Source organism: Balearica regulorum, chromosome 3 (genome assembly GCF_011004875.1).
Source record: "Balearica regulorum gibbericeps isolate bBalReg1 chromosome 3, bBalReg1.pri, whole genome shotgun sequence".
NCBI lineage: Eukaryota > Metazoa > Chordata > Aves > Gruiformes > Gruidae > Balearica > Balearica regulorum.
In genome coordinates this window covers 12,901,288-12,927,637 of record NC_046186.1, presented here as the reverse complement: position 1 = coordinate 12,927,637, position 26,350 = coordinate 12,901,288, and the positions used below count along the sequence as shown (strand labels likewise).

The 26,350-nt window shown below is 39.6% G+C and overlaps 1 long non-coding RNA gene across 1 annotated transcript in view; it reads left to right on the top strand.

Moving 5' to 3' along the window:
* The window catches only part of LOC142601433 (uncharacterized), a 480,670-nt gene extending 455,065 nt beyond the window's left edge, over positions 1-25,605 (top strand). The window contains exon 4 of the long non-coding RNA XR_012834989.1: positions 25,554-25,605. This is a non-coding gene — a long non-coding RNA (uncharacterized LOC142601433). The remainder of the gene's footprint in view (positions 1-25,553) is intronic.
* Positions 25,606-26,350: the final 745 nt, after the last annotated feature.

The following is a 26,350-nucleotide window of genomic DNA, read 5'->3' as shown; positions in this document are numbered from 1 at the left end:
CTGGTTATGCACTAGTGTTAGTTCCCTGGAGCCTACAAAGTGATTTCTTGCTTGCAGTGGAGTTAGCCAAAAGCCAGGCTCATTAATTCCTGTAAACTGCTTGACTGAATCATTTCTCATACACTAAGACAGTTCCTTCCATTGTTATAAGACAAATTTTAAATGTCACATGTAGCATTTTATTTTTGCATGAAATATTAAATTTCAGCAGATATAAAGGATCAAATTAAAGCCTGCTCTAATTTAACTGATTTCACCAAAAGCTCACCAAAGTTCAGTTTGCTTTTAGTATTCAAATGCCAGAAGAGATTGGTGTGATTGCATGGCCTTACACCATGGAAAAAAGTGTGTAAGTAAATTATATGGTTATTGCATTTTAAGATACACTGAATTACAAAATAGTTTTTAAAGGTTTGGGTTTTTTTCCAGACAATACTGGTTTAATGGAAATGAAATTTTTTGCCAGTGTGTGACCTTTCCCAATCCTTTCTTTGGGATAATTTTCACAAATAAAAATCTGAATTACAGCTGCCTACAATATAAAAACCTATCCATCACTTATATTTTGATTTTTGTAACACTTTTTGGAAATGTGAGAAAATCCACCTAGATTCCCTCAAGTCAACCGATGTTATATCTACATGAAAGAGGATTTTGGCGCACTCTCTCTATTTTCCCCATACCCAAGAATGAAAATAACCTTGATTTAATCACAGTTCAGAACAGGACTCTTTTTTTGAAATGCCGAGATTTTACAAGATTATTTTCCCCTGAGATCAATAAGCAACTTGAAAAGTTTTTAAGAGGAAATGAATAGTACTATGAAGACACACATATCAATATGGTGAATATGTATTTCAAGGGACAATAAGTTTCTCATTCCCTTCACCTGTGCAGTATGTTTATTGTCCGTGGAGGATAGTAAGCTAATTGGGGAATTATTGCTCTTGCTGACTCCACAGACATTTCCCTTGTTAGTGAAGGTTTAAAAGGCATCATGGGAACAAAAGCTTTAGACTTGGAGTCTACATTTTACATATATTCACAGTAAAATGAAGAATATTGTATACCTTCTGCTTAAGACAGGCAAATACTGAACAGATATTTCCTATAACTTTGCAGCAGAGAAGATTTCCACCAGTACAACATGGAATTTGCTTGCACTAGGACTGTAGTTTCAGAATTTCAGTACCCGTTACCTTGTTAGAAATGTTTGCAGAAGGACTTCAATCAAGAATTTTTATTTTCCATTTTCAGGTTTGTAAAATTCAAGTGATTATAGTAGATAGACAACTGAATAATTATTTGACCAACTTTTTGTGCAACTGAGCTGCCTCACTATACAAATTAAATTTATAGCTAAATCAAATGGGGCAATATGGGTTTATTTTGGTCTCGATTTTCATCCTAACAGTATCAGTACATATCTTTTCTGTGTATTTTATTTACTGAATTGGATTAATACTTACCCTGTAATGGTTATAAGGCCATACAGATAATAGTTTCCCAACACCAATGCCCAGATCCAGGACACTGATTTGTTTGCATAGTTGTAACTTATGGATCCAAATCATTCTCATGATCTCTGTTGACAGTGAAAATAAAATTCCAGTGGATGACTGTTCCATGCTGATGGGTGTTCTTTGACAGTCAATATTATTTTTCTTTAGAACAATTCTCCCCCGAAACATTGAAGGGGAAACAGAACAGAAACCAATTTGAACAGAAACCAGAAGAGGAAACAGCCAGAAGACTCCTGCCACCTACGTACACATTAATCTTGTTACAACTTTTGCCTGACTCATTGATATTTGACATGTCTTTTCTTATATTCTAGGATTTCTTTATTAGATGTAAATGTGTGTCAGAGAAGTTCCTGGAAACAGAGCCTCAAAAGAAGCACTGCTTTTATGTGTCTGTCCCTTAAGCACCTCATTCAATTCAATGCCTACCCGATTACATTACACCACACATTACCATGGTGTGTCCTTCCTCTCAGAGGAATTGGGGTTTTGCCGCTTACGTGTAATTACATAGAAACAGGTTGTTCTTAGCTTCAAAAGAAAAAAAAAGTATCTATCTGCCTAGAACATTTACTACTTTGCACCCTCTTCACAAATTATCTGATCAAAACCCAGGTTATGATAGATATGCCTTTCACCTTTTTGTCAAAGTAATGTTCATTCATCCCTTTGCAATTTTCCTGCAGTCCCAAGAGTACAGTACAAGAAAATGAAGGATAGCAGCATGAATCACAGCTAACATAATCTGAAAAAGACAGCAGTGCATGCTTAGGAATTTTCCTTTTGCTTCAAGCATTTAAACTTCATTTATCCACAAACACAAGAAGATGGACGTGCCACTTTCACCTCCAAGAACAAAAGCAAAAGTAATGGCTTCATCCTTTAGAGACAAGTTTATAGTGATACCACAGCTACTTCTGGTGAACTTCTAAGGAAATTTAATTTTGAATCCTGTCCAGCCAGGAAATGCTGTGCTGTACCTTCACTAAGTGGACATTCTGCTTCTTTTTGTCACCTGAGGCATCAGATCCTTTCAGTGAAGACAGGATTGTCATGTTACCTTTTCCTTGGTGAACATTGGATGTTTTTCCATCTCAGTTTTAAGTTACCTTTCCAGAATATTATTTTAGAAATAAAAGCAAGCTCGTGTGTCTGAAACCAGAGCATTCAGAACTAAAAGACTTATTAATTTTCAAAAGGAAAAATAATTAATGATCCAGTTAAAAATCTGCTTTTGAGGTAATTCCTTTAATATCCATGGTACCTCATTCATGATAAAAGTTTTTATATGAATATCAACAGGATCATGCAAAATGAGAGGGCTTAATTGTTGCAACTTAGTGAAAGTGCATAATGTGAAGACACAAATTTCATGATTAGAGTGCATCTCTTTCCATCTCAACATTCAGACATTTCCTGTCTGTATTGTGTCTGGCTGAGATGGAGTTAATTTTCCTCACAGCAGCCCTCAAGGTCTTGATAACACACCGGTGTTTTGGCTACTGCTGAGCAGAGCTGGCACACACCAAGGCTGTCTCTCCAGCATCCCCCCTGGCTGGGGGTGGGCAAGATCTTGGGAGGGGACACAGCCAGGACAGCTGACCCACACTGACCAAAGGGACATTCCATACCGTGGGATGTCGGCTCAGCAATAAAAGCTAAGAGAAAGGAGGAGGAAGGGGGAGGGGCATTTGTTGGTTACATTTGTCTTCCAGAGCAACTGCCATGTGTACTGAAGCCCTGCTTCCTGGGAAATGGCCGGACATCACCTGCTGGTAGGAAGTAGAGAATAAATCTTCTGTTTTCCTTTGCTTCCATGTGTGACCTTTGCTTTTGCTTTATTAAACTGCTTTTATATTGACTCACAAGTTTTTTTCCATCTAATTTTCTCCCCTCTGTGTCCTATTGAGGAGGGGAGTGATAGAGCGGGCAGCTGGTGTCCAGCCAAGGTACCTATCACACCATCCTTGACAATCCTTGCTTCTAACAACTTCAACTTTATTTAGCTTCCCATTCTATCTGCTGCATTTCTCTACAGAACCTCTCTTGCTCTTTTCTCTCTGACCCGTTTTTCTCTCTATTTAATGGCAGTAGCCCTACAGGTTTTTTTTTCTTGTTGCCTCTTCTGCCCCTGACTTTTTCCATGCTGTGTTCTCTTCCTGGGAATAATGATCAGTGGTAGTGAGACAGGTTCTCCATTCAAACCCTAGCAATAAAGTTTCATCTATGGCAAAGGTTGCTACACCCTAGTTTATATAAATGTCGCCTCATACCTTACAAAGTTTTCAACTGAACCGTATAAATCTTCTCCCTGAGAGCTTGTCTAGTATTTGATATAGGCAATGACTCTACATGCATGCCCATCCTGCTAGGTAGCACACTGCCATTGACTCAGAAATCCAAACAATTGATAACGTGTATGAGTTAGACACTATGTTCATCTCAGCTGTCTGTAGGTACTTGAAGTGTTTTAGTTAGGAGTTTGATAGCCTTATGTATCTCAAGTCAACAGCGAAAGATGGACATCACTGGAAACAAATCAACTCAACTACAGTTTCAGTTGTCCTCTGGACACCCATTCCTGATTCAATGTCTAAATAAGGTAGGATGAATCTGGATTTATGAGACTGTTTGATATCCTAATTGGCAAGTTTGTTGGTGAAATAAATAAATGAAAGATTAGAGTCTGTGTATCTCAGTTCTTGAACTGCCTCATTGTTTCTGAACGGGATGAGCAAACCCTTTGAGTCAATCCTAGTGCCTCAATAGAAACTCTGCTGACTAACTAAGCAAGAGGCACAATCTAATAATAAAAAAAAAAAAAAAAAAAAAAAAAAAAAAAGAGCACAAATTAGCAGCTAATCGTTTTGACAAATAACCTGCAAGGACATAGCAATCATTGAACTATTTATATAAATGTCCTATATCATTTCACTATTGGACTGCTAGTTCCAGAGACAGAAGTAGGTTTTATGCCTAGAAAATTCAATGGGGGAGCAATATTTCTAGCATATTTTGCATTTAAAATAAATTGTATTTAATTAAAATGTTTTATCAGACTTTGTCAGCTGTAGCCTATCCCAAACACAGAGACAAAACACACTAGACATCTCCCTTTTTTCCTGGAGTTATTTACTGTTCTTCTGCACATATCCAAAACTGCAGTACTCTGAGCAATTCATGTTTCCCACCCCGGGCTGATTCAGAATTTGATGTTCCTCTGCTCTACTGTAGAGCAGCAGACATGATTATGTCTTGTTTAGAGCACATTTAACACACATGCACAACACTTAGGGTCTCAAAAGAAGCATGTACAGCCTCATAAGAAAAAAAAAAATCCAAAGGAGAAGATGGAGTCTGTCTTTTTTTATAGTAACATCATTGTATTTTGAGCACTCATGCAAGATAAGCTCAGTTGCCACCTCATCCTGGAACGATGACCCTCTCACACACCTCAAGTTCTGCTCATTTTTGAAGTAAAAAATGTGACACTGTGCAGAAGAGCCTGGACCAAAAAGAGCAGATGTAAGCAGCAATATCATAGCACTCATAACACAGAGTATGATTTGGCTCTGAGCCCAAATTAGGATACATTTCTCAAGTGAGCTCCTAATTTCCCAGCTGAGACTAGTTTTTCTTTTTTTCTGCTCTGTTAAAGTGCAATTAGTTTAATTTAAAATCACAGCGGTTTCAGCAGAGAAGCAGCACCAATAGTTGTCCTTCCCAACAGAGTTTGTTCTGCAAACATGTCTTTGTTCTAGTGGTGGAAAGTCAAACAGGTTTCAGCTGCAGAAGAGAGAAAAAGGACAAACCTAGCTAGCAGTTCTCTCCTGAGAGGCAAGAGGACTCATCTCTGTTGCCACTGCCCATCTGATACTGGTTTGTGGCAGCATGAACATTTTTCCTCCTCTACAAGTTAAACAGATTAGTATAAACCACCTATTTGAAACCATAATGAAATAAAACGAAAGTCCAGCATTGATTCCAGCTGTATCCATTTATGGTTTCAACACCCTGCCTATAAAGGGACACCATTTTACAAGCTTAAGATGCTCTCTGTGCAAGTGCGTGACAAGTTACATCATCCTACGTGAACCCAGGGAAATGTACAGTGCAAGTGTCCCTCGGGACTGCTGGCTGATGGCTAGCAGCTAGAAGGTTGCGCTGTGTGCTCAATATTTATATATATGTATAGGTTATAAGTATGTCAACAGGAAGATAAATTGTCCTGAGGCAACAAAATTCTGTGTTGGTTCTACCCCACACACCACTGTCTATTGTAAAAGCACTTATAAAATCCAACGGAGTGTGATGACATGATTGAATTCAGACCAGAGAGTTTAATGGATGAAGTTGCAGTTTGAAACTAAAGCTTCCCTAATGTGGAAGAACTGAGCACACCTGAGAGCAATTAATCCTTCTGAGCCAACTTTAATTTAATGTCAGAATGAATGCATACTTTGATATTTACTGTGCCAACACCTAAGCAGGTCCCCGGTGGCAAGATAGCATTTCCAGTCATCATAAAATGAAGTTTAATGATTCTAAATACTTTCAAGAAGTTGACTGGGTCAGCTAAAAAAATTGGATCTATCTATCTGTGATACATACCACTATGAGATGTAAAAAAAAATAAAAAATCACTATATCTTTATGAGCCGTGTATAATAAAGAAGGGGAGGGGGGAGGAATTCGCTCTCAGAGCAAGGAAGAGAGTGACCAGCAGCTTATTTTCACTCCCCATAAGTTCATTAATCTTCATTTGTAACTTCCTGTACAAGAAGGAAGATATGTTTTTTTGGTGATGGGAAACTGCTATCTTTACCATGTTTTTGTATATGAAGTATTATGCTCCAGCCCACAGAATGGCCTCAAGAAAATCCCTGTTGGAGTGAGTCCAGAGGAGGACCATGAAGATGATCAGAGGGCTGGAGCACCTCTCCTGTGAAGACAGGCTGAGAGAGTTGGGGTGGTTCAGCCTGGAGAAGAGAAGGCTCCGGGGAAACCTTATAGCAGCCTTTCAATATACAAAGGGTGCTTATAAGAAAGATTGAGACTTTTTACCAAAATCTGTAGTGACTGGATAAGAGGCAATGGTTTTAAACTGAAAGAGGGTAGATTTAGATTGGACATAAGGAAGAAATTTATGATGAGGGTAGTGAGATACCGGAACAAGTTGCCCAGAAACGTTGTGGATGCACCATTCCTGGAAGAGTTTGGGGCCAGTTTGGATTGGACTTTGAGCAACCTGGTCTACTGAAAGATGTTCCTGCCCAAGGCAGGGGGTGTGGACTAGATGATCTTTAAAGGTCCTGTTCAAACCAAAGCTTTCTGTGATTCTATGAAAGATCACCAATGTTGATGTAAGTTATACTTCTGGCTTTAGCACACTTGGAGTGAAGCCTGCATTTCCACTCTTCATGATGACCTGGAGCACTGCCCTCCTGCAGAGACAGGAACTTGCAACACTCCCTCAAACATTGTCCTCCGTACCCCCTGTAAGCAGGACATTTAATCCAACAGGGAGGAGATACACTTCTTTAATGGATGGAGTTTGTTCTCTGCTCCTCATGCTAAAACCATACCTTGTAGAGTGAAGCTACTGAAGAAAGGCAACACTACACTTCCAGCGGATCCATGGACTTGGTGCTTCTCCTCCATCCTAGAGAAACTTCCTCAAAAACCATGAGCGGCATCCATTGAAATACTTTTTGAAACTTGACCTTTGCAGAGGGACAAAGGCACTGCTAACTGCTAGAAGTTGCAGTGGTTTGGGGTCCTTTGGCTACGTGCTTTAGAAGGAACGGCCTCTTTCTTCCTCTGTCCATTTTATGCCTCTCATGAATTCCCCCCCTGTAATTGCTCAGGCCTTTCTCTGGTGACTTACACCTGGTTGGAATTTGACATGTGCTAACAGCTTCCTTTTTAATCAGGCACGGAAATGTGTAGCTCTCTGGAGAACTGAATAAAAAAATCCTGCATGTACAGCCTGGCAAAGGGGCGTAATAACTCCCGGATCCAGCAGCCTGCCACAAAGCAAAAGGTGCACCTATCTCCCTCACAGCACTTCTTTCAGATTTACCTGGAGAAATACTCCAAAGAAAATTAAAAGAGCAGCAGACATCATTTATACAAAAGGTATTTACAAAGGTATTTCAGTTATATTAACTAAATTAACAAGTTTTCCTGCAGTCAGCTGAGGAAAGTGAGGCACTCCTGCTCTGATTCAGTTTTCAGACCAGTACAAAAAAAGGAGTAATGTCATTCCACTCATCTTTTTGGCACCAGACATGTAGTGATACCAAGGCTGAGCCCAATGAAGTCAGTAGTGATCCTAGCAGCCATTTGGTCTATTGATTTAAAATGGGCTTAAAATACCTTTTTAAAAGGGTCTTCTGGATCATTTATTAAGCACGGCCAAACTGGAGATGCCTGCCTGCAGTATTACTTGCAGCAGTCTTGAAGTCCAGTGCCAAGCATTTCAAGTCCAACCGTTAAATAACATAACGTGTGCCTGAAATATCTCACTGATTTTATACAGGATGCCAAATAATTTGTGATCTTCAGCATTAGCACAATACAACAAAACTATTGCTTTTGTACTTGGTAGCACTTTCCATACATGTAGCTGAAAGCCATACCTCCAAAATGCCCACCTCAATCACAATATTAATGACAAAATCAATCTGAAGTTTTACAGGGTAGACTTACTGAATCTCTGAATTTGCAGAAACAACCACTTAGTAAAATGGCAGTACTTTTCTTTTTGAATTTCAATTTTCAATTGACATATGGGCAGAAGGATTTCTGTATGCTTGTCTATACTCATCAAATAGATAGGTCTGAATTTCCCTATATTTCCATAAAGGCATTTGCATTTGTTCTTGGCTTGGATTTGAAATCAGAATCAAACTCCATCTAAATATCTTAACTTCTGGAAAGATTAGAAATATTTAGTAAAACTTCCCGCACTAAGCAAAGTTTTGCTACTGCATGTTTGTCTCTTATTATCTTGGGGAGTGATCAAAATCTGTAAGAATGGCAATAGTTTAAGAGAAGGAAGTTAGTCTAATTCAAATTCATGTATGATCTTATAACTTACATAAAGTACAAGAGATCACAGCAAATCTGCAGTCAAAGCATATAGTGACAAGGAACTCGTGGCTTAGATGCTTTGACAGGTACAAAGATGATGTTTGCCTGGCCTGAAGAGTAAGGTTTCTGACTGGTTTTGAGGTACTGGGAAAAAAATTATATACCTTAATCATACCAGAAATAAGGCTAGATATCTGAAGAATCATTCTGTATCTTGGTAGTTCCTAGCTTCATCTGGAGGTCTTCAGCCCATAAGTAATCAATGGAAGTCTCAAAAATACCTAAGTATATAAAAACTTTGCTGGGAAGAGGTGGGAGCTATCATTCATAGCTCATAAGTAAATCAGGAGTGGTAGACCAAGGCAATGGCCTGATTTTTAACTGCTTTTCTTTCAGACTTGTCAGTAGCGACATCATCTGAATGATAATGAGTAAGATTGTTTTACCCGAGTTCTATCACCTGTAGGCAACCCTACCACCCCAGCACAGCCTACATCTGATTTTTCTTACAATAGTGTTACCTGGAACCTTCCTTGGACCATGGCTCCATCTCTGTGACAGAGTTCCTGGGAGGTTAATACTTGTGGCTTCCAAGACATGTCACGGATACTTAATAACAACATTAATTGGTGCTGGGAATACATAAGAAGTACGTTAGTTTAGCCTCTCTTCTTTCATGTCAGGAATAATATGTTACAATAAGTCTGCAGATTCCATAAAAATGTGTAACTTAAATTTCATACACCATAAAGTTCATTTATGTCCTCCAAATGCATTTAGGATGATTTAAATACTAACCACTTTACGATCTCAAAGTATGCAGAGATTCCACTTCAAATTCTGAGATCAATAAAAAATAACTGTTTGGTGCCACGATAGCCCAGAAGCTTTTGAGACATAATGTTCACTAAAAAAGGAAGTCAGAAGTTTACTGAAGGAAGTTTATTAAAACTGTCATATCTTGCTAATGTAATTTGCTTATCAGCTTTTCACCAGGCTTTTAATTTTCTAGAACAAACAAATATATCAGCAAGATCAATTTTGTTTGGGCCATTTAAAACAGCAAGATTAAACACCAGGCTCAAACGGAAATCATTTGCAACTTTCACTACAGAGAGCGTATCATTAGAGTGTCCTCTAGGCAAAAGAGTCTGTCTTATATCAACATGATGTATGATGCTAAATCGTTGGGTTTCAGTTCGCGGAGGAAGGTATTCCTCACTGCAGTGATGGGCCGTAAGACAAATGTGAGTTTAGTACGTGTTTCATTTTTAATTCTCCCTAGCAAGAATGTGAAATAGATAAAATACAACCCCATTATGACTAGTAGAGAGAGATCTTCATTTTAAATTACCCCTTCATACATTAACTGCAGGAGAAACAAGGTAATTTGATGACTTCATGCAGAAGTACTTGTTACTGTCCAAAGCTTGTCTAATAGCAGCTTGTCATTCTTATGTCAATGTTATTCCCAGAATGACACTTAGGTCAGTGCTATCTGCTACAAGTTAAAAAATGCTTACTCTCTGAGGACAGCTTTGGCCTTCGTGGTTTTTACATTTGGGGTTTTTTTCAAAATCTGCTTTCAGGCATCAGCGTATAATTTTCTTTATTGCCAGCTTCGCATTTTGCTGTTTTTCTGACTGTCTTTAAATGCCTGCCCCTGTATCCTCTGCATTGCAGGCAGTTGCTGTAGATTGCATTGATTTTAACTGATGCTGGTGGATTGGTTTTCCTTTGTTCCCAGTATAGATTACAGAAATGTCATCCATGCCCTGTAAAATATTTGGCATAACATTTCTACATACATAAATACAGGAAGAACAGCTTTTACATGAATGGTAATATCAGAAACCACACTTTTCTTCTTTATTGTTTTTATTGTAGTTGCGTCAGTTTTTGTCACCCTCCTTATTCCAGTTTCTTAACATGATAAGCTAAGCCTAGTGATGAGAGAGTCTGCATTTTAATAGGTTTGTTTAAACAGTTAATACCTTCAGTCTTTTGGGTGACTAGTCTAGTTTTAGCAATTTTCTTGGGAGTCTTCTGAAACTGGTCATATCTTCCATTAGGGAAATCATTGGTAGCAGCTATAGAAAAGTGTATTTTAAAAACCCAGTAAAATTACTTTACAAGGTAGAGGTATTATGTATACCTGTGCTGGACACTTGCTTTACCTTGAATTAAACTTGGAAGAAACAGTTTCACTTATTCACAGTCTTCATTTTAGATGCTGTTTATCCTTGAAGAAATGAGCAACATGGGAAAAGTGATATCTCTCAGTACGTGAGACCAAATCAGACCAATCAGCCTAATTTTATAATTCTTTCTGTAAGAGCAGACACATACATTTTAATTTTCTTTTCCAGTAGACCATGCAGAATGCACTATTTTTCTTCAGATACATCTAACTCTTCAGTGACTGCAAAATCTCTACCGCACTCAGTGTAAGTAGCACCTGACGCATGTCAGATATATGGGGCAGAATGCAGCATTCAAAATCCACTTTAAGCAACTAGCTAAACCCAATCTCCCTAACTGTTTAGCTTCTTTTTTTTTTTTTTTTTTTTTTTAATCTTAAAGTGCTAAAAAAGTACCTCTGTGCATGTCAAGCCACCCGACTGTAAGTGGATACCAGCTCAGGTCCAAGGTCCCAGAATGAACAGACGTCTCCCTGAGGTGCCTCTGGGATTTGATCTGCCAAGTTTCTCAGCCCATATCAGATGGTGACAGAAGCAGACACCTTGCAGGACAACATTTGTGACAGCACTACCCACCTTTTACCCTGCCATTTCTGTGTAAAGTGAGATGAATTCTCTTTTCAGTGGCACAAGGTCAGATCTCCATCTCCTAACCACAGTAAGTAGCTATTCTTGAAGGCAGACTGAGGATGGAGGAATGACATCCTGCTCCTCCCCACTGAAACAGTCTCACCGCAAGAAACTGGCTTAAATTTCTTTAGACCACATTGTCAATAATATTAAGTAAAATTATGATTAGAGGATTCATTTGGGAGCAGAGTTGTTCTGGTCCACTTCCAGAAAACTATTTGTGCATTTTCACATTAAATATAAAACAAATTCTAGAAACAGGAACGAGACCCAAAACCATTGATGGGTGCCTTTCAGCTGAGTGCCTAATGGTGAAATTATTTTTAAAAAAATCCTTCTAAGCCCTTCCTTTCTGGCCCAGTGAGCTCTGTGGGAGACCTGTCTTCCTTTCCCTCCTCAAGGGCTGGGAAACCCTCACTGTTAAGGTATTTTCAAGTGAGATAGGAAAAGTTGGTTCAAACCTAAGGCAAAGCAACAAATCGAAATGTTCTAATTATCTGAGTTCTGTATTTATGTAAGTATATATGTGCAAAGGCATGTGTCACCACATTCAGAGGTACATTTACTGAGCTGGGAGGAAGGTAAAACTTGGTCTCTGGGATCCTGTTAACATATCACATCAGCGGTCACAAGCTGTAGCTTTCCTTCTTCAGCCCTGCACATAAAATGTTTCCTGCACAGTTGCTTCCAGAAAGAAATTGTGGGTGCCTCTTCCCAGGCTGTGAAGCACAAAGGAGAAAGGAGCTCTGTAAACCCATGTGAGATATCTGAAGACCGAAAAAGAGGACCAAGACCAAAGAGGTGCCCTTGTCAGCTTTTTCTCACCAGCTCTAGGTAGTTTTGCTCAGCATCATAACTACTTTGGGTCTCTTCGGATGTAACATTTGATAGGAAATTAGAAATAGAGTTTCTTTGAAAGAAAGATTAAATAACTCTCTTTTGGGGAGAGTTTTAGCGTTTGACCAGGGCCTTTGCAATCCCTCCCTAAAAATGTTTTGACAAAAAAAGTGATGGTTCTCTGTAACTGCTATGTTGTAAAAAGTTTATCTATATGCCTTACATTTCTTCCATTATGATTTACAGAGGGAGCATGGATTCAGCAGCATGCAGTGTCACTGTGGCTATCAGGATATCAGGAATTTAAGCCAGGTCAGTCGGGCGGCTCCTAGCAGTTGACTAGTTTGGTTAGCTTTTTCACAACACTTGAAGAAGAAGGGTAAGTCTCAATAAGCTGATTTGTGAGCTTCAGGTCAGCCAGACTTACAGAATTGCCTCATGCTTTCCTTAAGGCAATCACCAAAGATACCAAGAAGCTCTGAATCTCAGATGCTGTTTGATCTGAACGAAAACACACACAAATTCACTTCTCAGGTGCAGGACACAGCTCTGCTCAGTGAGATCGGTTAAAAAACAAGCAAATTTTTCTCCTGTTCTTGTCTTTCTTATTCTTGTTTTCAGTGTATTTGGGATGAAAAAGCTCTATGCAGTCCAATGAAAATCTCCTTGCCGTCACCTTGAAGCCTGATCCTGTGCCTGCTCCTCTAAGAAATCTCACGGCTTCTTCTCCTGCAGCTGAATTGCTCCTGGTGGGGCCTTGTGCCTCTTCCTCCCTCAGCTCCACAAGTTTCTCCCTTCCACCAACGCTATGTCCCCAGGAAAGAGCAGTCCCACCTCTGTCTAGGGAGCTCCTCCTGAGGGCAACAGCCACAGAAAGGTGAGTTGGCACCTCCCCTTGCTGCCCAGATGCTGCCATGATGCCAGACCAGGTCAGAAACTCTGCCTAGGATAAAATGCCAACAAAAAGTGAAACGCTATCCATTGCCCTTGGGCTGAAGTAGTGATGATACACCAGCCTGAGTTAACAGCATAAATTCAATCTCTATTTGTCCCCTAGGGTTAAAGTTGAACTTTAAAGACAAGCTTAAAACCAGCTAGCTGTTTATAATAAATAACAGTATACTATTATTTTGAGCCTGAGTTGAGGCCATTCCTGGTTATACAATGCTGACATGCCCTTTGCGGTCAGAGATTCTACTTTTTTGGCTGAAACGTTAAGTCAGCACACTTCTGTCCCTTAATGCTCTTCCTTAATGTTCATTCATTAATTCCTTAATGCTCAAGTACTACTTCTTTAAAAGTAAGGTTTTTGCCGCAGCGCCCTGGCCAAACACCAATTCGGTGCTTGGAAAATGCTGCCTAGCTCAGCTGGAGTTTCTGCGTGATCCGATGTGATTACTTGCTGTCGCAAGGTGCCGTGTGGTCCTCTTCGCCACAGATCACAGCTAGCTGCTCTTCAGTGACGCTGGTAATTCCCCACATCGGTGTAAATTCGCAACACTGTTGGGAACCTTACAGAATGTATATGAGTGTGCGTGTGTGTCTGCAGCAGATGCAATGCTCTGAAAGGTTGTCTTGGAGTAAGAGGGATATGATAGAACCAGTAAGTCCCCTTTCAAATTAGTTTTACAGAAGTAGAAGGAAAAAAACTTGGTTTAAAGTGTACAGCAAGTTCCAAGGAAAGGTATTCAGTCCTCACACAATTACCTTTTGGCTGACCTTTGCTGGATTTTAGTGAATGAATATTAATGAATGTCCAGAACAAAAGTAATTTAATGAGAAAAACTTACTTAACACAGTATTTTGGCCACTGGAAATCTATTTCCTAGTTGCCTAACAAACCTATTTGCTAAACTTTAAGGTAAAAGCACAAATGTAAATTTAATGTTAACATATTATAACGGCATTTTTGTTACAGATCATGCTAAATTGGAAGCTTCAAGTTGAAATATGCTTCTTTTAAGAGAGATTCAAATTATTTCATTCAAACCACAATTAGACTTTGGTTTACAAATATTGTTCCCTGTGATCTTCATAGTTTCTAATATTAGTTTCATTTTCTCACTCATAAAACCAAAATCATAGTACCCCAAAATAATTTTCCCCTCAAGGTATTATTAGATGATTCTGTGTTACTGGGTTTTAAGTAAGAATCATCACTGATAACTTTTGTCATGTTTTCATTACATATTCTTTATGTTCTAATTACAAGAAGAACTAAGAATTTGCAGTTTAATCCCAACTAACGCAGGTTTCACTGTTACAAAATCAGTGGCATCAGTTATTCTGATTGCACGTCGGGCCTGATCCAAAGTGCACAGACTAAATTATTGATGTCCTGCTGGCTTCAAGAGGCTTCGAATTAGACCCTTTGAGAAGCCAATCAATAGCGTCAATCGCAATTGGGAATGAATAGCCAAATCGCTTGGTTAATCAAGAAATAGCATTTAAAAACTGTTTAGATGGTTACAGAAAAGTTGAACAATGCCAAGGAATTTGGTAGATTAACATTTTGATGAGTCATGTTCCTGTACTGACAAAACTGTTCTGATATTGTTTTATTTTGCTAATTTTAGGGAAAAAATCTTTAAAATTAAAATAAATTTGCCTATGCTACATAGAGAAAATGTAGGATTTAAAAGCCTTTTTACAGGAAATGTGTTGAAATCGCTGTGTGTTTAAAAACAGTGGAAACATAGTTGCAGGATGGTAGGTCTGCAGAGAAAATAATGATTTATATTGACTGCACTGATAACATCTTTTCTCATGGCATTTCTTTCAACTTTCATATGACTTTGCAGGATCAAAAGCAAATTTATTCTTATCAAGTAAATTGTATTAGTGTATTATAACTGAAAAGAAAAATCAGGCTTTTTAATGTACTGTAAAATAACACATAAGCCACCCATTAATCTATATGAAATTGGGGAGGGGGGGGGAAGATACTTTCATCTTAGATTTAAAAATAGTTTATTACAGTTGACAAGTGCTACATCTCAAGTGAAACTTAATTTTGGATAATAAACTGTTGGATGATACCAGTTACCTTCATCAGCTAAATACTGTTATTTTCTTATTATAAATATGTGGATTCATGTGACTGACTTCTGTGAAACTGCAGATCTAGGAACAGATTAATAATTATGGAATATTTCTCAATTTTACTGGGTTTCAGTGTTACACAAAAGAGGTTCCAAACTGCGTAAGCAGCATTCACATCTGTCCCCACTCAGAAAGTGTAGCTTGCCAGTTAGACAACATGAACACAATGCTTCTTTGTCCAAATAGTACACTCACAAAAAGTACATATTTTTCAGAAGTTTGTGCAAATATGCTGAGTTTCACTCTTCAGGAATGTTTAATAAGAGCCAGTCATTTGAAATCTTATTTGCCTGTTACTTATTTTGCCCCCCTTCATTTTTTCAGGTTGCTTGTATTATTCCCAGATCTTCATTGTATAATCTTGTCATTTCATTACTCATAACTTTTATACAATGTCATTATTCATTGCAGCAATCCTGTAGTAGATACAGGGAATTCAGCAGATTGAGAAAACACGTTAGAGTGCATCTTTTAGAAGTGCACCTTGGTGTGGGTTCCTGAGATAACATTAAATAAAGGTTATCAGTAAAAGGTAAGGTTTCAAAACATATTTGCTTATGTTTCTACCCACGCGAGGATGATCATCATTTAGAACAGGGCCTTGGAAGGTGCTCAATGCTGCCAGTGCAGGTTCAGAAGCATCATCTGTCTCAGCCTGCTTCAACAAGAGAGACTGAGAACATCAGTACAGATAAGTCATTGTCAATGATTTGGGGATTGTTAAATGGAGATCATGAGTTTCTTGTGTTCATTGAAAAGAGCACTTTCTGCTGAAATGTCTTAGATTCCACCCAGATAAATCATCAGGAAAATTAGCTCTAGTCTATGCTCTATGTGACAAATAAATGAGAAAATAAATAAAACAGTCTATCATCTCATCTCCTTCACTTTCTAAGGAAGATACAAAAGGACCCAGACTCTGGAAGTGCTTATATAGACATGCCTGTGTGGCTAGGAAGTGCTGCAGAAACTGCAGTTCCTGCCCGTTTCACCTGGATTATAATCTGGCATCTCTCCTAGAACTGATTTACTAAATCGAGAAAATGAGAGAGAAGGTTACTAGTGGTTGATAAGATGGACAGTAGGGAGCTTCACAACCAAATCACTTTAATCCCAGTCTTCATAATAAAAAGAATGGTCTGAGGCATGATGTTCCATCTGATAACAAACAAATTATAATAATACTTTCAGCAGTTTCCACAAGACCAGTACAAATTCAGCACAGCATGCAACAGTGGATACAAAGGCATTTGATACAGGCAAAGTAATAAAAAAGTAAAAATATCTTACAATAAAAAATGAAAAAAATTACTCCTCGTGGACAAAGATGACACTGTGAAGTAGGAAATATAAGGCCAGGAGAAAAAATGTTGAAGCTGTTTTTCTAAATTAATTAAATATGAAGGCAGTGTAAGGGAGAAAGTTTCTAATAGGCTCAGTTAGTATGATTTCATAGAGATATAATCCCAAATGCTGTTGCTTATCACCTGATATTGCTGGATTAAATATGTTCATAAAGAGGACTTTTACTCCTCTAGACAGCTAATGAGAGGGTCGGCATAAGGGACAGTTGCTCTTCTGCTTCAAAATACTCGTTGAATAGAGGACTTGCCTTTCAACTCTGAGGTTTTTCTGTCACTGGAAAGGAATAATAATGCTTCATAATGGGATTTGTTCGACTGACTGTTAGTCATCATACTCTAACAATTTAGATGGGTGAGATGGTGCTGGAAGACAGCTGTGGTTTGAGCAGTGAACAAGTGTTGCCCATGCCAATGGGTCAGACCCAGATTTATCCCATAGCTGGGGTTGACAAGAGAAATAGTTTGGGCATATGACTGCAAAGTAACAAAGATCTTAGCATCATGACAGCTAGCAGAAATAGGATGGCTCAGAAGACCATTTCTGGTTTACTTATATCTCAGCTTAACAGCTTTTATTCATTTCTGTATTATCAGACTGAAACCAGGAGAAAGTTTTTGAGACTCTCTGCTAGGTAAGAATCTATTGCCGGTTTTTCCAACAGTAATGTACCATTATGATACCAGAATCATACCTTTTCTAAGCAGATATACTTTGATTTGATTTCTCTGCAGAGTGGATGTCAGTGAAATGGGCACTGAATACTTAGTTTCACAAACTTCAACATTTACAGTAGTCTAGGGACTGAAGTGCTGAAACAGTCAGTAAGAAGTCAATTTGTTCTTCAAGAATCACAACTCATTACTAATGATGTCATCATCTCAGAGACTAATCCTCCTTCAAGAACTGATACTAACCTGAGACTGAGATGGAGAACAAATTCTTGGTACATGCATAGCTCCTGCTCCAAGAGACACTGCACTCTCTGCAGAGTTCAGAGCTCAGTGACATAGGAATACAGAAACTTTTTTATGTACAAACAAAACCATTTGGAATTATGTTCAACAAGGCCATGTGAGGATGACAACAACAGTTATTAGGGTGTGCATGTAAGAACAGGGATCTCAGAACACTATTTCAGAACAGAGTATGTGACCGCTGCAGTGACTGTAATGTGTTCTAGCAGAAGTTACTTCAATTTCTTCTTCTTCTGAAGCTCTCTCATCTTGTACAAATACTTTATTCATGAGGGGGGAGATGAGAATGATGTAACAGGTGAAACAGTCACATACTTACTGAGAAGGTGGAACAAGCAACCATCAATTCCTGATAAATAATTACACAAAGTAGAATGTCTGCAGTTGAATGCCTGAGTAAAGGTACATCCACACAGTATGACACCTAAAACTCGCACCAGGAAGGCAGGAGGTGAAGAAGGGATGTTTTTTGCCCATGTGAACCGCATGAAGTTCAGCAAGGCCAAGTGCAAGGTCCTCCACGTGGGTTGACACAATCCCAAGCACAACTATAGGCTGGGCAAGGAATAGATTGAAAGCAGCCCTGAGGAGAAGGACTTGGGGGTATTGACTGATGAGAAGCTCAACATGAGCCGGCAGTGTGTGCTTGCAGCCCAGAAAGCCAACCGTGTCCTGGGCTGCATCAAAAGAGGTGTGACCAGCAGGTCGAGGGAGGTGATCCTGCCCCTCTACTTGGCTCTTGTGAGACCCCACCTGGAGTACTGCGTCCAGGTCTGGGGGCCCCAGTACAGGAGAGACATTGAGCTGTTGGAGCGAGTCCAGAGGAGGTCCAGGAAGCTGATCAGAGGGCTGGAGCACCTCTCCTATGAGGACAGGCTGAGAGAGGTGGGATTGTTCAGCCTGGAGAAAAGGCGGCTCCGGGGAGATCTAATTGTGGCCTTCCAGTACCTGAAGGGGCCTACAGGAAAGGTGGTGAGGGACTGTTTATTAGGGAGTGTAGTGACAGGACAAGGGGTAATGGGTTCAAGCTGAAGGAGGGGCGATTTAGACTAGATATGAGGAAAAAATTATTCACTGTGAGGGTGGTGAGGCACTGGAACAGGTTGCCCAGAGAGGTTGTGGATGCCCCCTCCCTGGAAGTGTTTAAGACCAGGTTGGATGGGGCTTTGGGCACCCTGGTCTAGTGGAGGGTGTCCCTGCCCATGGCAGGGGGGTTGGAACTAGATGATGTCTGAGGTCCCTTCCAACCCAAACCATTCTATGATTCTATGATTCTTGAGGGAAGACTTGAACTTAAGGTTCCCACAGATTGTACAAGTGTCCTGACTACTCACTGAGGGCAATGCTTCTGGCCAGGGCTGTAACTGGTGCTTAAAATTTAGTGCTGTATTTCCATTGTTTACTTTTGTTAGAAGTATCTACACTGGTAACAAAATGTTATGATTGATGTTGAACTAAATGATTCCTTGACCCAGAATGAGTATTTTTCAGCCTTTCATTACTATGAGAAAAACTTTAAGAAAAAAATCTGCTTCAAAATTAAAATCTTAAAAAAAAAAAAAACAAAAAAAAAATTCAATTCAGGCATTACTTTTCCTGTTTGACTCAGCCACCAAACAAAAAATAATTTATTGCACGGTCTTAAGAGAGATCACCCTTCTTATAAAGGAACCAGCATGACATAAACCATCAGTAACTCAGAGGAGCACAGTAAGAACTGCCACAGTATGGAGTGGGACAAGCATGGCAACAACAGACCCAGCGTCTTGCCGTAGATACAAAGTCAGTACCACAACAGGCAGCCTAGCGATGTCAACAGGCCATGGCAGGGTCGGATTGAAAAGCCATCAACAGCCCACTGTCAGCAGCGGGAGCACAGCAATGATAGATGAGTGAGCAAGAGGCAGAAGAAAATAGTAGTTTAAACTTTTAAGAAACATAGTATTTTTCAGAAAAGTAAAGGCAGGAGACAGAGAGCTTGCATGGCAACATGGGAATCAAAAGGAATATCTGTAAGGTCATCACCTCCCCGAATTTCAGATACTCAATGAAACAATATCAATTGTTATCAAACTGGGAAGCCAAATACCACCTCCTTGACGCACAGCGAGTGCATTTGGTCATCCAGAATAATTGATGTTGACAGAAAATCTCTGATATCACATCTTTGGACCACCCTGAATGAGTTATTAGTATTTCTGACAGATTTCTACCCCAGTATTGTCCAAAAGCATCCATCCACTGTTACAGAGATATTCCTGAGCTCTTTGGAAAAGGCTGTCAAGGGCAAAGCTGTAAATGACTGTGTGTATGTAGATATTAGATGCAAAGACTGACAGACTCCTACTGCTCCTGCTTGTGGTTGCCCAGGAAGTATCACATACCTCCCTGTCCTACTGACAAGTATCTCAAGGAATCCTTACTGACCACACCTAGGAATCAGGCTGAATTAGAACTTTTTTCAATATTTTCTTTGCCAGAGAAAAAGAGGCTGATGCAAAGAAATACTGCAAGATTTGGCCCTAGGAAGATCTGGCAAGAGTCAAACGACCTCACATTTGACCTAACAATAATAATTAAAAAAAAGGATATCAAAAGGACAACTTATCTCTCTCTCTTTTTTCCTTCTCTCTTTCCTTGGAAGCTTCAGAAAAATAGGAGCCTTAATAGCATAAGTGGGACTGCATGAAATATTGCTGTACTTTGGATTATTTTGTGCCATTAATGACATCGTTCATGCAGGTAAAGATTCATTCTAGAAATAAAAGCAATTGCAAATACAATTCCATGTTCAATATTATTAGTTCAGCATTTTAGTAAACGTTAAGATTCCCATAATGAGTCCTAACATTGAACATTTTTATTCCTTATAAAATCTAATTTCATTAACTTATCTGGGAAATGCAGGAAATATATTATTCCTGTGTTATTGAATGTGAAAATGCATTCAACAGTGTGCAGCTGGAGTCTTGTTTGTACATATTCCTGAGGCAAAATGAAAAGTAGGTGGAGAATGAGTATAGTGAAAGACTTGATACAAGCTTGGACTGCTGATTTTTTTAATGGAAATTTTTTTAATAGAAGAGCACAAACATGTATTTTTAAAAGCTGGATGAACAAATAAGAATAGCTCTGGGCAGATCTAATCTGCACGGCTAGCACTTACAGTATGCATTAAAGAATTCAAGCTGACATTGACCTTGGCAGCACTTACAAAGGAAGAATTTTCACAAGGATGAACACGTCCTACGCTGTGTCTTCAGTTTTGTGAATAGTTTTGGGGTTTTTTTCAGTATTAACTATACTTATTTCTCATACCTCCCTTTGTTGTACCCTATAATTATTTTCAAGACATAACATACTAAATACATGGAAAAAAGAAGAGTAGTATAGTGTAGTATACAAGCGTAATTCAAACTTTCATCATGTTTTTGAAAAGATCCTCTTCTGAAAATATGTCAAAACATTTTTTCTACAGCTTTCCCCCATCCTGAAAGCTTTTTTTTACAGATATATTGCTAATGATAGGGTTTTTTAAAAAAACAAATAATAAAATATACATGTAAAATAGAAAGTACACAAAAAAATGAGCATAGAACTATCCACAAATGCATATTTCATAGGGAGCAAAAGAAGAGTTATAGTTTTAATTCTTATGGCACTACCTGTATGGTACTGGTTCCAAAATCAATACTATGTTCAAGTTCCCTTGACCATCACACTCCATAGGATCCTAGAAACTGGAGATTTCTAATACTACTGGTTTCTTTAAAACTGTTCCTGCTAACCATTCCAAAGCTGGGCAACTCAGAAGAGCCAGTGTTACCACAGGCTTACAGAAATGTGGTCAGGGAGGCATAGTGAGACAATTCAGTACCCATCCATTCCCAAGGAACCTCTCCCAAAGTGAAAATGGTGGACCAGACCAGCAGCTCACCACAACTAGTCAGTTATGGCATATTTCTGAGGCATAAGCATATAACAGGTGAATTTTGGCAAGCCTAAACAGGTAAGTTTTGCTGTAGTTAGGCTGATCATAGGATAATCCAGCTCTAGTTGCTTTCCACTGTGCTGCCAGAACTTCAGCAAATTCCATGAGAAAAGCAGCTATGGAGAGGGAAGAAAGTGATGCAGAAAGAATAATGAGTTGATACATAAGGTAAGGGGCACAAGGAGCTGGCTCCAATGGCACATAAAACATTTTTTGTTTTCTCAAGGAAAAGATTGCTCCAGAAAGGGTGGGAATGTTTGGAATGGATGAGAGGAATAAAACTCAAGATCCAGTACCTGAAAGGGGCCTACAGGAAAGACGGTGAGGAACTGTTTATCAGGGAGTGCAGTGACAGGACAAGGGGTAATGGGTTCAAGCTGAAGGAGGGGTGATTTAGACTAGATGTTAGAAAGAAATTGCTTACTGTGAGGGTGGTGAGGCACTGGAACAGGTTGCCCAGAGAGCTTGTGGATGCCCCGTCCCTGGAAGTGTTCAAGGCCAGGTTGGATGGGGCTTTGGGCACCCTGGTCTAGTGGAGGGTGTCCCTGTCCATGGCAGGGGGGTTGGAACTAGATGATCTTTGAGGTCCTTTCCAACCCAAACCATTCTATGATTCTATGATTCTGTGATCTGTCTTCAGAGTAATCTATAGGACATTACTTTTCCCATGGTCAGCTCCCTGCCTGCTGCATACGTATAGCCCATCCCTTCACTCATGCATCCATCAACATACTTCTCCAAATGAACAAAATTATTTTAAAATTTAAAAGATTCCTTTATCTACAGTGTAGAAGTAAATCAAAGATTGCTCTCCTTGGAAAGGTTTTTTTGGAGCATTTTGCCTTCACTAAATGTCATAGTAATAATCAATAAATAAATTAAAGGTACATTGACAGACTGAAAAAATGAATTGTAAGATCTTTGGGACAGGAATCAAATCTTTGTTGCAAGATTTTGCAGTAAACAGTCAGTTTGTGAGCAGAAGTCCTGGATGCTGTTAGAATATAAACATTAGAACAACAGAATTTCAATGCTGGAAAACACTAAAAATCTATGTATTTCACCCTTAGCTACAAATGATAAATGAAAAAGATTTTTTGACTCCTGCAGTCCATTGGAAACACCGGCTCTGGCACATGCTTTCCCTAAGTTTCCTCACTAATGAATGGAGAGAGACAGTTCTGTTCCAAAGGCAATTCAGGGCACCTTAGAGCCTACCTTCCTGTACTGGCTGGGGTTTCCCAAGTCAATTCAATGCATTTATCATCTCTCCATGTGTAGCCATAACCCGTATTCAAAATTGTGAAATATATCATTGCCAATATGTTGCATTAGAGGCTCCAAAATATCATTGTTAATGAGAATACATTTTGTTTATTTTTTAAAACATGGTAGGTTATACATGTACATATATGTGTATATATATAGCCGTGCTGATGCACTTATTTTTCACATTTCTTTGGTAAGCTTTGCATATTTTTGCATATTTCAGCTTTGACAGAAAGTATTGTAACAGAGAATTAGTCTAGGCATCTTTCTTAGTGCATGCACTGAATATAATTTGTATTGAATTTTCATTATGACTCCTGGCTAAAAATATTTCAATAATTCAAGGGGCCTTGTGAGGGGAAGATGTTAAATAACAAAATGGAACATACACTTCTTTTTAGCTATCAACACTTAGTCTCTTCTACTGCAGCACTGACTCAGATCAAATATAAAATGGTAGCATGTATTTTTTAAGATGACTGACTATTTACTTTGGTTACCTTATCCAATCATGATGAACTAATTTTGTTTATGAAATTAATCATAACTTGTAAATGTTAAATTGCTGCATTTCATATAGACAGCTGTCAGCCTGTCATCTATCACCCAGATTGTCGACAGACAAATGTTGAAACCATTTCCATTTTCACCCCAATCGTACTTAACAGAAATAATTTTGAACAAAATTAACTTTTATTTTCCCACGTATTTTTTAAGTGTATTTTAAGTTTACCTGACATTCTATCTAGAAATGCTGTAATGGTGGCTCATGAGGAACACAGCAGGCAAAGAGACCTCAGTGGCTTGTCTGAGGGACAACGGCAAATACGTTCTCTAATTGTGTGTGGGAATAACATGGTTGGATGTCCATGTTGGGAGCAGAATGTTAAGATCAAAACTGCATGTGAATTGTAAGAGCAAAAGTTGAGTTCATCCTTAATCACATGAAGCTTCTTAGTAACGTACATTCACAAAATGCCCTGGCACCACCATATTGCTTGATGAAGAACCTTTTATCATATACAGTCATTCCAGCCCTTTCTCCGATGCCTTCCCTTAAATGTTTGTCATCTGTTCTTGCTTGGAAACTGTCTTCCAACAGTAGAAAGTGCAACAGCACTTCATTACCTGTTTCAGTCAATGCCCTGAAAGAGACAATAGCTATACGTCTACCATACAGGTGCTGTTATTAAACTGGATTTTAACAATCAGGCATTTGTTCACTTATTATTCACCCACATTTATCCAAAATACACTGGGAAGAGCAGTGTTAGCTTTGCATCCAGTCATTCAAAAGGCAGACAAAAAAGACACATTCAATGACTATTTATTAAAAAATCACATGCATTGGTACATATAACAGAATTCAAGGCTCTCCGTAGGCTATGATTGAATCCTTTTGTATTAAATAAGCAGTAGCTATATCTATTGTTCTAGCAGCTGATAAAAAATTATTCAGAAATTATATTTAAGCTTTTCTGCATAATTATTAAACTATAATGACATTTAACATCTGCATTTCTGTTAGAGTCAGCATTATTAAGCTTAACTAATTCAATATCAAATATCATCAAATATTCAAATATCATCAGATACTCTGTCTGCAATGAAAAAATACAAAATCTATGCACATTCCTTCAATAAACTATGCAAAGTCATATGGCGAGGGTCTTTGCTTGGCATATACCCGCACAGCTCCAAAAGCCAGTGGAACAATGCCAATGTATATCGCCGATTTACACAGCTGAACGCTCATGTGCTTCTCTCCAGCACAACAAGGTACCTGAGCTTTTCCAGCCGACGGTGGCTGGGGAAGCTAAAGCTGGCAGAAGGCCAGGCTAGCATTGCCAGTGCCAACCCTTCCTCTGTTATTTAAGATGAGGGCACGTTGTTAGCAGCTATCTCCAGCTGAATGATCAGTGAAGCATAAAGTTTACATAACGTCTCAGCTGGACTATTCTTTCTACTTGTCTGCATGGTCTGTTGTTTGTTCTTTTATTTGATTGATTGTCTGGTTTTTTGTTGTTGGGTATTTTTTTAAGTTTGAGAATACAATTTTGTATTTCTACTATGTTTTCCAGGATATTTTGGGACATTCTTGCACAAACTTTGCACCATTAAACACAAGGAAGTTTGTCAATGAATATAAATTCAGTGAATTAAGACTTTATCTCTTCTGAAGAAGTGGCCTGTTTACCTCTGTATTCTGCACACAAGAGCATTTGTATTGTGATTGCATGGCAAGGGTTTGGTAGCAGGGAGGCTACAGGGGTGGCTTCTGTGAGAAGCTGCTAAAAGCTTCCCCCATGTCCGACAGAGCCAATGCCAGCCAGCTCCAAAATGGACCTGCAGCTGGCCAAGGCTGAGCCCATCAGCGATGGTGATAGCACCTCTGGGGTAACAGAGTTAAGAAGGGGAAAAAACCCTGTGCAACAGCAACTGCAGCCCGATAGAGGAGTGAGAATATGTGAGAGGAACAACTCTGCAGACACCCAGGTCAATGAAGAAGGAGGGGCAGGAGGTGCTCCAGGCACCAGAGCAGATCCCCCTGCAGCCTGTGGAGCAGACCATGGTGAGGCAGGCTGTCCCCCTGCAGCCCATGGAAGTTGATGGTGGAGGAGGATTCCACCTGCAGCCCATGGAGGACCCCACACCAGAGAAGGTGGATGCACCCAAAGGAAACTGTGACCCCGTGGGAAGCCCACGCTGGAGCAGGCTCCTGGCAGGACCTGTGGATCCGTGGAGAGAGGAGCCTACGCCAGAGCAGGTTTGCTGGCAGGACTTGTGACCCTGTGGGGGACCCACGCTGGAGCAGTCTGCTCCTGAAGGTCTGCACCCTGTGGAAGGGATCCACATTGGAGACATTGTGAAGAACTGCAGCCCGTGGGAAGGACTCATGCTGGAGAAGTTCATGGAGGACTGTCTCCTGTGGGAAGAACCCCACGCTGAAGCAGGGGAAGAGGGTGAGGAGTCCTCCCCCTGAGGAGGAAGGAGCAGCAGAGACAACGTGTGATGAACTGACCACAACCCCCATTCCCCGTCCCTCTGTGCCGCTGGCGGTGGAGAAATTGGGAGTGAAGTTGAGGCCAGGAATAAGGGAGGGGTGGGGGGAGGTGTCTTAAGATTTGGGTTTATTTCTCATTATCCTATTCTGATTTGATTGGCAATAAATTAAACTAATTTCCCCAAGTCGAGTCTGTTTTGCCCATGATGGTAATAGGTAAGTGATCTCTCCCTGTCCTTATCTCGACCCAGGAGCCTTTCGTTATGTTTTCTCTCCCCTGCCCAGCTGAGGAGGGCAGTGACAGAGCCGCTTTGGGGGGCCTCCAGCCAGGATCAACCCACCACAGCACTGTAGCATTT